The sequence below is a fragment of the Tupaia chinensis genome, unplaced genomic scaffold, assembly GCF_000334495.1.
Source record: "Tupaia chinensis unplaced genomic scaffold, TupChi_1.0 Scaffold000146_1, whole genome shotgun sequence".
Taxonomy (NCBI): domain Eukaryota; kingdom Metazoa; phylum Chordata; class Mammalia; order Scandentia; family Tupaiidae; genus Tupaia; species Tupaia belangeri.
Window position 1 is genome coordinate 4,566,888 of NW_006159616.1, and position 10,096 is coordinate 4,576,983.

Here is a 10,096-nt window from a genome sequence, read left to right on the forward strand (position 1 = left end):
TGCTGTTCTCTGACTGGTGGAGGCCTGTGCTCATCCCAGTGCATCCCCTTCCCTCTGCTGCATAAAACATAGAGTTTGGGGCATTTGCAATTTGTTGTTATGACCCACTACAGTTCTCCGTTCATCCCCTGGAGGCATCTATTGGAAAGTCCTCCTAGAAGATTGCAGAGTTTACTGAACAAATTACTCTGACGTATGTTTGCTGAGCAGTCTGCTTTGGTCTGAATGTGTATACTCCCCCCGCCCTGTAATTCATAGATCAAAAATCATAGCCCCCAAGATGATGGTTTTAAGAAATGGGGATGGAGCCCTCATGATTGGGAAAAGAGACTGCAGAGAGCTAGTTAGCCCCTTCCACCGTGAGGGAACACCGCGAGAAGGCACCCCCAATGAGCCGGGAACCGGGCCCTCACCATTCACATTTGCCAGTGCATGAATCTTCAACTTCCCAGCCTCGAGGACTGCAAGGAGCAAACTCCTGTTGTTTCAGAGCCATCTAGTCTTCAGCATTTCCTTACAGCCCAGGCAGACTAAGACACACCTGCTGTGTGCAAGGCATGGCGCTAGGTGCCGGGGAACCAGTGGGGACTACCATAGACCAAGTACCCTCAGAGAGAACACATTTCCGCATGGGAAGACTGGCAGATAAGAACAAAAAAGTGTATATATACCCTGTGGTGACAAGTGCAGTGTGCACTTGTAGGGGGAATGTGATATTATGTCCAATAGTCAGAGACGGCTCTGTGATCAGATGGGAACTGTGCTCACGGTTGAACCGTTTGGCTCTGCCAGAATGCAGTCACCATAGGATGGAGCCCTGGGATCTCAATTAGCCTTGCAGCTCCAATTTCTAGCAGAAGTTCTGGCCCCTAGTAGGTGCTCAGTATTTATTGAATGAATTAATGAATTAATGAATCCTTTTCAGATTTACCGAGGAAATGTCCATTTTAGGACCAGCATAGGATTTGGGATCCATTTTCTTTTCTTTTTTTTAAGAGAGATTTTTTGCTATCGGGTGCACGCACTTGCTGGAGAGACAGAGAGTGAGAAGTCACCCCTTAGAGGGGATGGCCATGTTGCACTTCTCCTTCTCCTCTGCTCTCCTCTCAGGATTTTTGGCACGCATACTCACGCACTCTGCATGAGTTTCAAGCTGCTGGGTCCGGGACTTGCACTGCAGTCGGCTATGTGGGAGTCCAGGGAGGTAAGCATTATGTCATCTACTGGTCTCCGGAACCAGTGCTTATTAGCTGAAGCTTATGGAGATCCTACTGTCTCCCAGGCACTGTGCCAGCCTCTGTGTCTTCAGTACAACTCCTGCCCTTGCGATTGTTCACTAGAGATGGTGGGACTTGCAACTTAGAGGTCTAGAAGGCAAAAAGCAAAGAGAATAAGGGAAGAGCAAGAGGTTGAGTGCAAAAAGGAGGTGTTTCAGGGTCAGCAAGTGTGTTGCCTGATATTTTTTTCTTGGTGCAAAAAATAGCTAGTTCTGCTTTTTGGCATGGGGCTCGCTGAGTCAGGGGTTCAGAGAGAGTAGCATGAGGATAGGAGTGGCGAATATCATGTACGGCAGATGGTTCTGCCCCAGGGACAGAACGTGGCCTTGGAAGATGCTTCGCCCTGCCGTCTCTGGCCCAGGAATCAAGGTCGGGGCAGGCACCCAAGCTCAGCTCCCTGGGGTCCTCACCCCAGCCTCCCAGGCAGGCCAACCCTTGCCGAGAACATCACCCCGGTTCCACCCTTGGACTCCACAGCAAGCTCAGTGGAGTCTCAGAGGCCAGGGGGTGAGAAGAATGATCCAGCATCTGTTATTAACCCTTATTCCCCTTCTTTTGGCTGCGATTTCTCCTCAGCTCTGAAGATGTCTGGTCGGTGCCTCTTTAAGCACAAATGACTGATTTGCCAGGCCTTTGTTCAGCCTCACAAAAGAAAGGGCTGATTATTAAAAGAACAGACTTCGCATTCCCTATTCACCCCAGATGACATTGCGTTGATCCCTAAAATAACTCCAGATTGCCTGGACGGAACTCGCGTGTTCCTTTACATCTTGCTATTTTGCAACTGTTTACGGGGACCATTACCATAGTGATATTATCAGAACGGGTCAGAATGAAACCCCAAACCCTTGAGTTGTTGTTGGTTTTTCCTTTGTAACTCAGAACATGACTCTTTCACCCTAACCCATCTCTTTCATTTCTTTTAAGAACTTCATTCTCTGCTCCCAGTCGGCCAGCTTCCCTCTTTGACTGATTCCCAGCAGTTCAAGCCACAGAGGTGGTCCACACTTGGAAGAGGAATGCAAGGACTAGGAATGAGTCTCCAAGTTGGAAACCGTACTTAGAAGAAATCCCCTTTCCTTCAGAGAAAACGCAGGTCAAAGTCACAGAGTGTTGAAAGAGGCACTAAATAAACTAAGAGTCTAAAGGACCTTCAGTGTTTGGTCCAAGGAACATGGCGATAGAGCTCAACAAATAAACACAGCTGGCGTGGGGTGAGCCTTTAGCAAACACTTATCTTCTTGATTATTTTTTTTTTTCATAATCATCATCTTGGCCCAAAGCCTTTGTTATAGCATTCTCATACACTGCTGGTGGGGTTGTGAATTTGTACAACTTATTAACTAAAATTTTTAAAGCATTATTTAATTTTATTATTATTATTTTTTTCAATCTTAAGAGCACATGGTCACAGCTTTTGATAGTTGTGGACAAAATTCCCATGAGAAAGTTGTACGGGGGCTGGCAGGTGGCATGGCGGTTAAGGCCCTGGACTCCCACATGACTGACTGAGGTTCAAGTCCTGGATCTGGCAGCTTGCTTTCTCACTTACCCTTTCTCTTTCTCTCTGGTGAGCACACATGCCCTGTAGCAAATTAAATAATAATAATAATAGATAAAATTAAATTAAAAATTCTTTAAAAAATATTATGATCTTGGGCCAGCAAGTGGTGGGGCCCTGACTCTCTGTCTCTGATGAGCACATCCACCCTCTGGCAAAAGCCTAAAAAAAATTTAAAAATTAAAAACATGTATTATGATCCCACCATACTATGGATACTGAGCCACCGTTAAAAATTATGCCATAGGAGAATCTTTCATAATGTGTAAAATACTCATGCCATGTTATTAGGTGAGAAAAAAGCAAGCACTCCCTGTGGCTAATGATGATTTGAGTCCTAGACCTGGTGGCTTGATTTCTCACTTCCCCTTTCTCTCTCTCTCTGGTTAAATTAAAAAATAATAATAACAAAAAAATTTAAATAAATCTTTTTTAAAAAGGAGAGTCAATTCTAAAAGGATAATAGTGATTATTTGGGGGAATTTTTTCTTTTTTTTTTTTTGGTGCTTTTATCTATAGTGAGCTTGTATTTTTATAGTCAGATATACAAAATATTATTTGTAAGAAGAAGAATGAATTTCCATACCCTTTAAAATAATATCTCTGGTGGTGCCCATGGGTAGTAATAGAATCTTCTTCCAAGTCAACATGGTAACACAATGCTCTGTGATGCTGAAGCCATATGGAGGTCCTGGGTTTGAGTCCCAAGGTCTCCTTGTATTTGCAGGCCTGGGCACATGCCCGTGATTCTTGCTGGTTGATGGTGGGGATGGATCCAGGCATGAAGACCATGTTGGGGTACTCTCTCTATATATTTCTCCCTTTCTCATTCCCTCACTGTTTCTTTCATGGGATAAATAAATAAAACATTTTTTGAAAAAGAATCTTATTATAGAAACCTCCTTGCATAAAGCTTATAAAACAGGAAGCATGCGATAATTTCTCACTGCGGTTGAAAGTTAATGAATAGCATGGTAGCTGGTATCACTGAATATTTAGCAACCACAGGTTTTCTGTCTATTGGGAGTTTAAGGTCAAAGCTATGCAGAGCTGACATAGATAACCAGATAAAAAAACACATGGATAGGGGCTGGCAGGTGGCATGGTAGTTAAGGGAGCTGGACTCCCACATGACTGACTGCTGTTTGAGTCCTGGACCTGGCAGCTAGCTTTCTCACCTTCTGTCTCTCTCTCTCTCACTCTGCCCCCTTTCTGGTCAAATTTAAATAAATAAATAAATTTAAATAAAATAATTATTTTTAAAAATGGACAATGCAGGACCAGCAGTTAGCGTAATGGCTATGTTGCTGGACTGCCACATAGTCGACCACAGTTCGAGTCCTGGACCCGGTGGCTTAAACTCATGTCAGGCACCTGTGTGTGCATGCCCAAGATCCCGAGAGGAGAATGGAGGAGAAGGGATTGCGGCATGGCCATCCCCCCTGGGGGGTGATTTCTTGCTTTCTGTCTCTCTGTCTCTCTCTGTCTGTCTGGCGAGCGCATACGCCCTGTAGCAAAAACCTCTCCAAAAAATAAAAAAAGGACAATGCGGGGTCAGTAGATGGTGTAATGGCTATGTCACTGGACTCTCATGTAGTCGACCACAGTTTAAGTCCCGGACCCGGAGGCTTAAACTCCTGCCAGGCGCATGTGCGTGCGTGCCCAAGATCCGGAGAGGAGAATGGAGGAGAGGGGATTGTGGCATGGCCATCCCCCCTGGGGGGTGATTTCTTGCTTTCTGTCTCTCTGTCTCTCTCTGTCTTTCTGGCGAGCGCATGCGCCCTATAGCAAAAACTCTTAAAAAGAAAAAAAGAAAGGACAATGGAAGCAGACTGGGAAATATTTACAAAATATCAAGAATCACCTGATGTTTAGTATTGATAACAACGAGGACGCGGGGAAGTGGGGGAAAGGGCCCATCCATAACGGCTGCTGTGCTATCTGTTCTTGGCTATTGCCTATTTTATTGAAATCTTACACTTATATGTGGTAGGTATCACACCCCCGTTTCACACACGAGGAAAGTAAGACATGAAAGGAGGTTCAATCACCAGTCAACCCAGCAGGGAGGAGGTAAATGCACTCACTCCGGGAAGAGACCCAGAGCCTCTTTGACCCAAATGGCTGAGCCAGGAAGGAAGGCGGATGGAGAAGCAGGACCTATACATTTATGCCCAGTCCCCCGAAGTCTTTCACCAGACTGGTAAGCATTTAGGTTGCAGGTCGGAGAAAATGATAATAATTTTAACTACCCTCCATTGAATGCTTGGGGATGATGTTGACATAAAAGTGAGGGTTACAGGGTGTCATTATAGTCAACCTCGCTGGCTTGTGGGGAGCAGTGGACGCTCCCCGTAATGGATGGCACAGATGAGCCTGAGAGTCAATTACACAGAGCCCGAGCGCCCATCGCCATTGGATCACCACTCAGAACCTCTAAATGCCTCTCCGTCTGAGGTGTAGTGGAGGAGCGGAGAAAGCACAGGCTTGGAGGCCAGACAGTCCTCCACTCAAATCCCGACCTTCCGTCCACCTCACTGTATTCTTCACGCAGCTTTACTAGCTCTGCCTTGAGATGCCCAAGGAACTGTCACCCTTTCATGGAGATCCCGTTCAAATTTACCATCCCCAACATTTCCACCGAAAGCTATCATGGGCGCTCTGAATATTAGTAAGAGGAATGCTAGCTACTAGGAGGCACACCCCCATTCTTTTTAAAAAAGACTTATTTATTTAATTTTATTTATTCATTCATTTATTTTAATTTGACCAGAGAGAGACAGAGAGACAGAGAGAGGGAAAGTGAGAAAGCAAGCCACTAGGTTCAGGACTCGAACCATGGTCCGCTATGTTGGATTGTCCGGCACCTTAATCACCACACCCCCTGCCAGTCCCATACTATTATTTTTCAATTTGCTATAGGGCATGTGCACTCCCCAGAGAGAGACAGAAAGACAGAGAGGGAGAGAGAGAAAGTGAGAAAACAAGTCCCTGCCATGTCTGGGACTTGAACTGTTGTCAGCCATGTGGGAGTCCAGCACTTTAATCACCACACCACCTGCTGGCCCAACCCCAATTCTTGGCAGCTTACTACAGTAGTTGACTTCCTCCCTCATACACACGACATAGTCTGACATAGACAGAGTTAGATCCTCTGCGTTCGTTAGCTGATGAACAAAGAGAATGTGGGCAGGACACGGGGCTTATCATGGCCATGTCAGGTGGTGCCTGTCACTTCCTCTAACATTCAATGGGGCAAACCCCAGTCATGTGACCACAACCTAACTTAACTCAAGGGAAGCTGGGAAATGTAAACCATGTTTGTGTCCAGGAAGAAGAAAAGGTGACAAGGTAGCTTTTCTTTTCTTTTTTTTTTTACAGAATTATTTCCTAACTAGATCTTCAATTTTGTTCCAGCACCGTTTGTTGAATACTGTTTTTCCTCATCAAGTTACATTGGCAACTTTGTAAAAAAAAAAATGCTTTACTGTATATGTGTGAGTCTATGTTTGGGCTATCTAGTCTATTGATTTGTTTATCCTTATGACAATGCCGCAATGTTTGACTTTCTGCAGCTTTAAACTAAATCTCAACATTAGGTAATATAGCGTCTGGCAGGTGGCGTGGTGGTTGGGGGCACTGGACTCCCACGTGGCCAACCATGGTTAGAGTCCTGGACTTGGCATCTTTCTTTCTCACTTTCTCTGTCTCTCTCTGTCCCTCTCTGGTCAAATTTAAATAAATAAATAAATAAAGTTAAATAAAATAATTCTTAAATAATTAGGTAATATAGGGACCAGCAGTTAGCGTAATGGCTATGTTGCTGAACTCCCATGTAGTTGACCACAGTTCAAGTCCCGGACCCGGAGGCTTAAACTCATGCTGGGAGCATGTGCGTGCGTGCCCAAGGTCCCGAGAGGAGAATGGAGGAGAAGGGATTGTGGCGTGGCCATTCCCCTGGGGGTGATTTCTCACTTCCTGTCTGTCTCTTTCTGGCGAGTGCACACATCTCATAGCAAAAATCTCTCTCTAAAAAAATTAGGTAATTCAGAGCTTCTAACTTTTCCCCTCTTTTAAAATATTCTTTTAAATATTCCTGGACCTTTCCATTCCTATATAAAGCTTAGAATCAGCTTGTCATTTTCTACAAGAAAATGCAGGAATTTAAAAAATAATTTTATTTTTCAGTTTTTGCTATAGGGTGCATGAGCTTGCCAGAGAAAGAGAGATATAGGGAAAGTGGAAAATCACTCCTGGGAGTTGGGGGGATGATATACCACAATCCCTTCTCCGTTCTCCTCTTAGGATTTTGGGCATGTATGCACATGCACCTGGTATGATTTTCAAGCCAGTAGCCTCAGGACTCAAACTATGCGGTCAGCCATGTCGGATCCAGCCACCTTAATCACCATGCCAGCAGTTGGCCCCACTGAAATTTTTATTTTGATTGCATTGAATCTGTAGGTTATTTTCAGATAAGCATCTTAACAATATTGAACCATCCAATTCATAAGTAGGGTAACATGTATTTATTTAGTTCTTTAATTTCTCTTGGCAATGTGCTCCAGTTTTCTGAATAGACAGGACTTGCACATCTTTCATTGACTATATTTTTAAGTATTTCATTCTTTTTCATATTATTTTTAAAATTTTTACTAGAGCTGGCAGGTGGCGTGGTGGTTAAGGCGCTGAACTCTCATAGACCTGAAGGTTTGCCACTCTCCTTCTCACTCTCTCTGTCTCTGTGATCAAGTTAAAAAATAGTAATAATGATAAATAAAATTAAATAAATTTCCCCCGGGAGCCAGATGGTAAAACACAATGTTCTGCAAGTTGATCCTCCATGGATCTAAGTCTGAAGTCCTCCCTGAGTATGCTGGGCACCCGCATGCCCACACCCCAGGGCTGGGTGGGCTGGAGGGTCAGGACACTGCTGGGCTGCTGCTGCGATGATGCTCCTTCTTCCTGTTTCTCCCACTCATAGAAGAAATAAACTCCTAAACACTTTATTTTTGGGGCCGGCAGGTGGCATGGTGGTTAAAGGCGCTGGACTCCTACATGGCTGTCCGTGGTTCGAATCCTGGACCTGGTGGCTTGCCTTCTCACTTTCTCTCTCTTGCTGGCTCTGTCCCTCTCTTGTCAAATTAAAATAAATAAAATGAATAAAGTTAAATAAAATAATCATTTTAAAAAACTTTATTTTCTGAGAGTTCATTGTTCCGATTGTTTATTCCAGCCTCTCACTAGACTGTAGTCTAAGTCTCCAGTTTATCGTCCCCTATGCCAGTTCTGCATCTGGTGTGCTTCCATTTGGAACGTTGCAGTGTGTGAGTGGGATGAGGGATGAGGACGGGGGAGGAGCTGCAGATGACCAAGGTTTACATCCTGGAGGACGGTGCTTGGAGTTCCTCTGGCTTGCCACTGGGCAGGCTTCTTTCATAGGTACAATACCCTAGGAACTATGCTAATTGTTAGTGCTGTGACACTACATCCCTGCCTCAGGAAGCCATAGAGCAGTAGGGACAAATTGCAAGTGAAAGGTGATCTGATAAGACGTACAGAATTTCCATGGGAGCACAGAGGAGGAGGCCTCCAACATAGCTCTGGGAGGGATTGTCAGATAATACCACCTGGAGGGGAAGGTGGTGGTTATTCTGAGTCTGAGGACAGACTCAGCCTTGGACAAACTGCAGAGGCCAAGCCCAACCCTGGTGGGCGACTGGCTGGCCAGCCTAAAGCACTCAACATGAATTCTCCCAAATATGCACAGAAAATCGCCAACAGCTGGCCCGCATGTGAGAGCCTCTCTGGAACTCCAGCCAAGCCCCCACGGATGGTCAGGACACGAATACTTCTGGTGTGGCAGGCAGCGCTGGCTTCTCCCAGGTACGTATTAGAAAAGCAGAACGAACCCCCTGAGACGACTGTGTCTAACCTCAGAGTGAAGTATCCTCTTGGCACGGAAGACCTGAGGACGTGTTAAAAAGAAGTGAGCTGCTAGTGGTCTGTCTGCCTCCTGCTTCTTGCTACATGCTCTTTCAAGATGCTGAGAGGTGGAAAAAGTTGAACTCCGCTGTCTAGCCAAGGCTGCCTCCTCTACAAACCACACAATTTTCTGTCTTCAAAGGAAATCAGCATTTTTGTTTTGTTTTGTTTTGGCTGCCTTCAGTCCCGCTTAAGGTTCCAATGACTAGAAATGTCTGAGACCCAAAAGAAGCCTCTTTTACTCACGTGTCTGACCTTACTCAGCACGCCCGTAGTGGCTATCTGGTTTTGCTTTGCTTCTTTACACTCTCCCTCGTCCCTTTCTCCTTCTGTTCTAACAGCACCCTTACTGCCCCTGCGATCAAGGGAACCTCAAGGGAACCGTCCCCTTTCCCCGCTATCAGATCCTCATTCCTGCCAGTCCCTGGGAGCGGGGCCCACGGGCGGCTAAAGCCATAAGTGTGGACGAGATTGTCTAAGGAGAAAGTGCAAAGTGAGGGGAGAAGCCACCCTGCTGCTGGGCCTGGAGGCTCTCCATTTGGTGCTGTGGAGAGAACGAGTGTGCAGAGGGCACTGAGAAGGAGCGGCCGTACAGGTAGGGCTAAACCAGGAGAGTCCTGTGATGTCACAGAATCCAAAGACGGAGCGTACTTCTTTTTTTTTTTTTTTTTTAGAGGTTTTTTCTATAGGGTGCATGTGCTCACCAGAAAGACAGAGAGACAGAAAGCGAGAAATCACCCCCCAGGGGGATGGCCACACCACAATCCCTTCTCCTCTCGGGATCTTGGGCACTCACACACATGTGCCCGGCATGAGTTTAAGCCACCAGGTCTGGGACTCGAACCGCGGTCGGCTACATGAGAGTTCAGCAACAAAGCCATTACGCTAACTGCTGGTCCCAGCAAGAGCATACTTCTAAGAGGCCAACAGTGTCAAATTCTACTGTGGAGTGGCAGGAGGTGAAAGCTGGAAAAGTCCATGTGACCTTTGACATGCAGGCTGTTGGGTGACCTTAGGGCTGTCCAGTAAGGGAGTGATGGAAGAGAATGAGAGGTTAGGGAGTGGAGGGACAAAATACCGCTTCAGCTCCTGAAGGCAGCAGATGGGGGGGTGAGATAGAGAAGGTGTGGGCTTCACGTAGATTTTACTTTCAAAGAAAAAAATAAGTGCGAGACATCTAGGCATTTTTAAAACCAGAGTAATCGGGGCCAGCAGATGGCGTAGCCGTTACATCTCTGGACTCCCATATGGCTGGCTGCGGTTTGTGTCCCCA

General features: G+C 45.8%; 1 long non-coding RNA gene across 1 annotated transcript in view; it reads right to left on the reverse strand.

Annotated features, from left to right (window-relative positions):
- Positions 1 to 8,059: 8,059 nt before the first annotated feature.
- The window catches only part of LOC102471931 (uncharacterized), a 12,834-nt gene continuing 10,797 nt past the window's right edge, over positions 8,060 to 10,096 (reverse strand). Inside the window, exon 4 of the long non-coding RNA XR_003548876.1 lies at positions 8,060 to 8,806. This is a non-coding gene — a long non-coding RNA (uncharacterized LOC102471931). The remainder of the gene's footprint in view (positions 8,807 to 10,096) is intronic.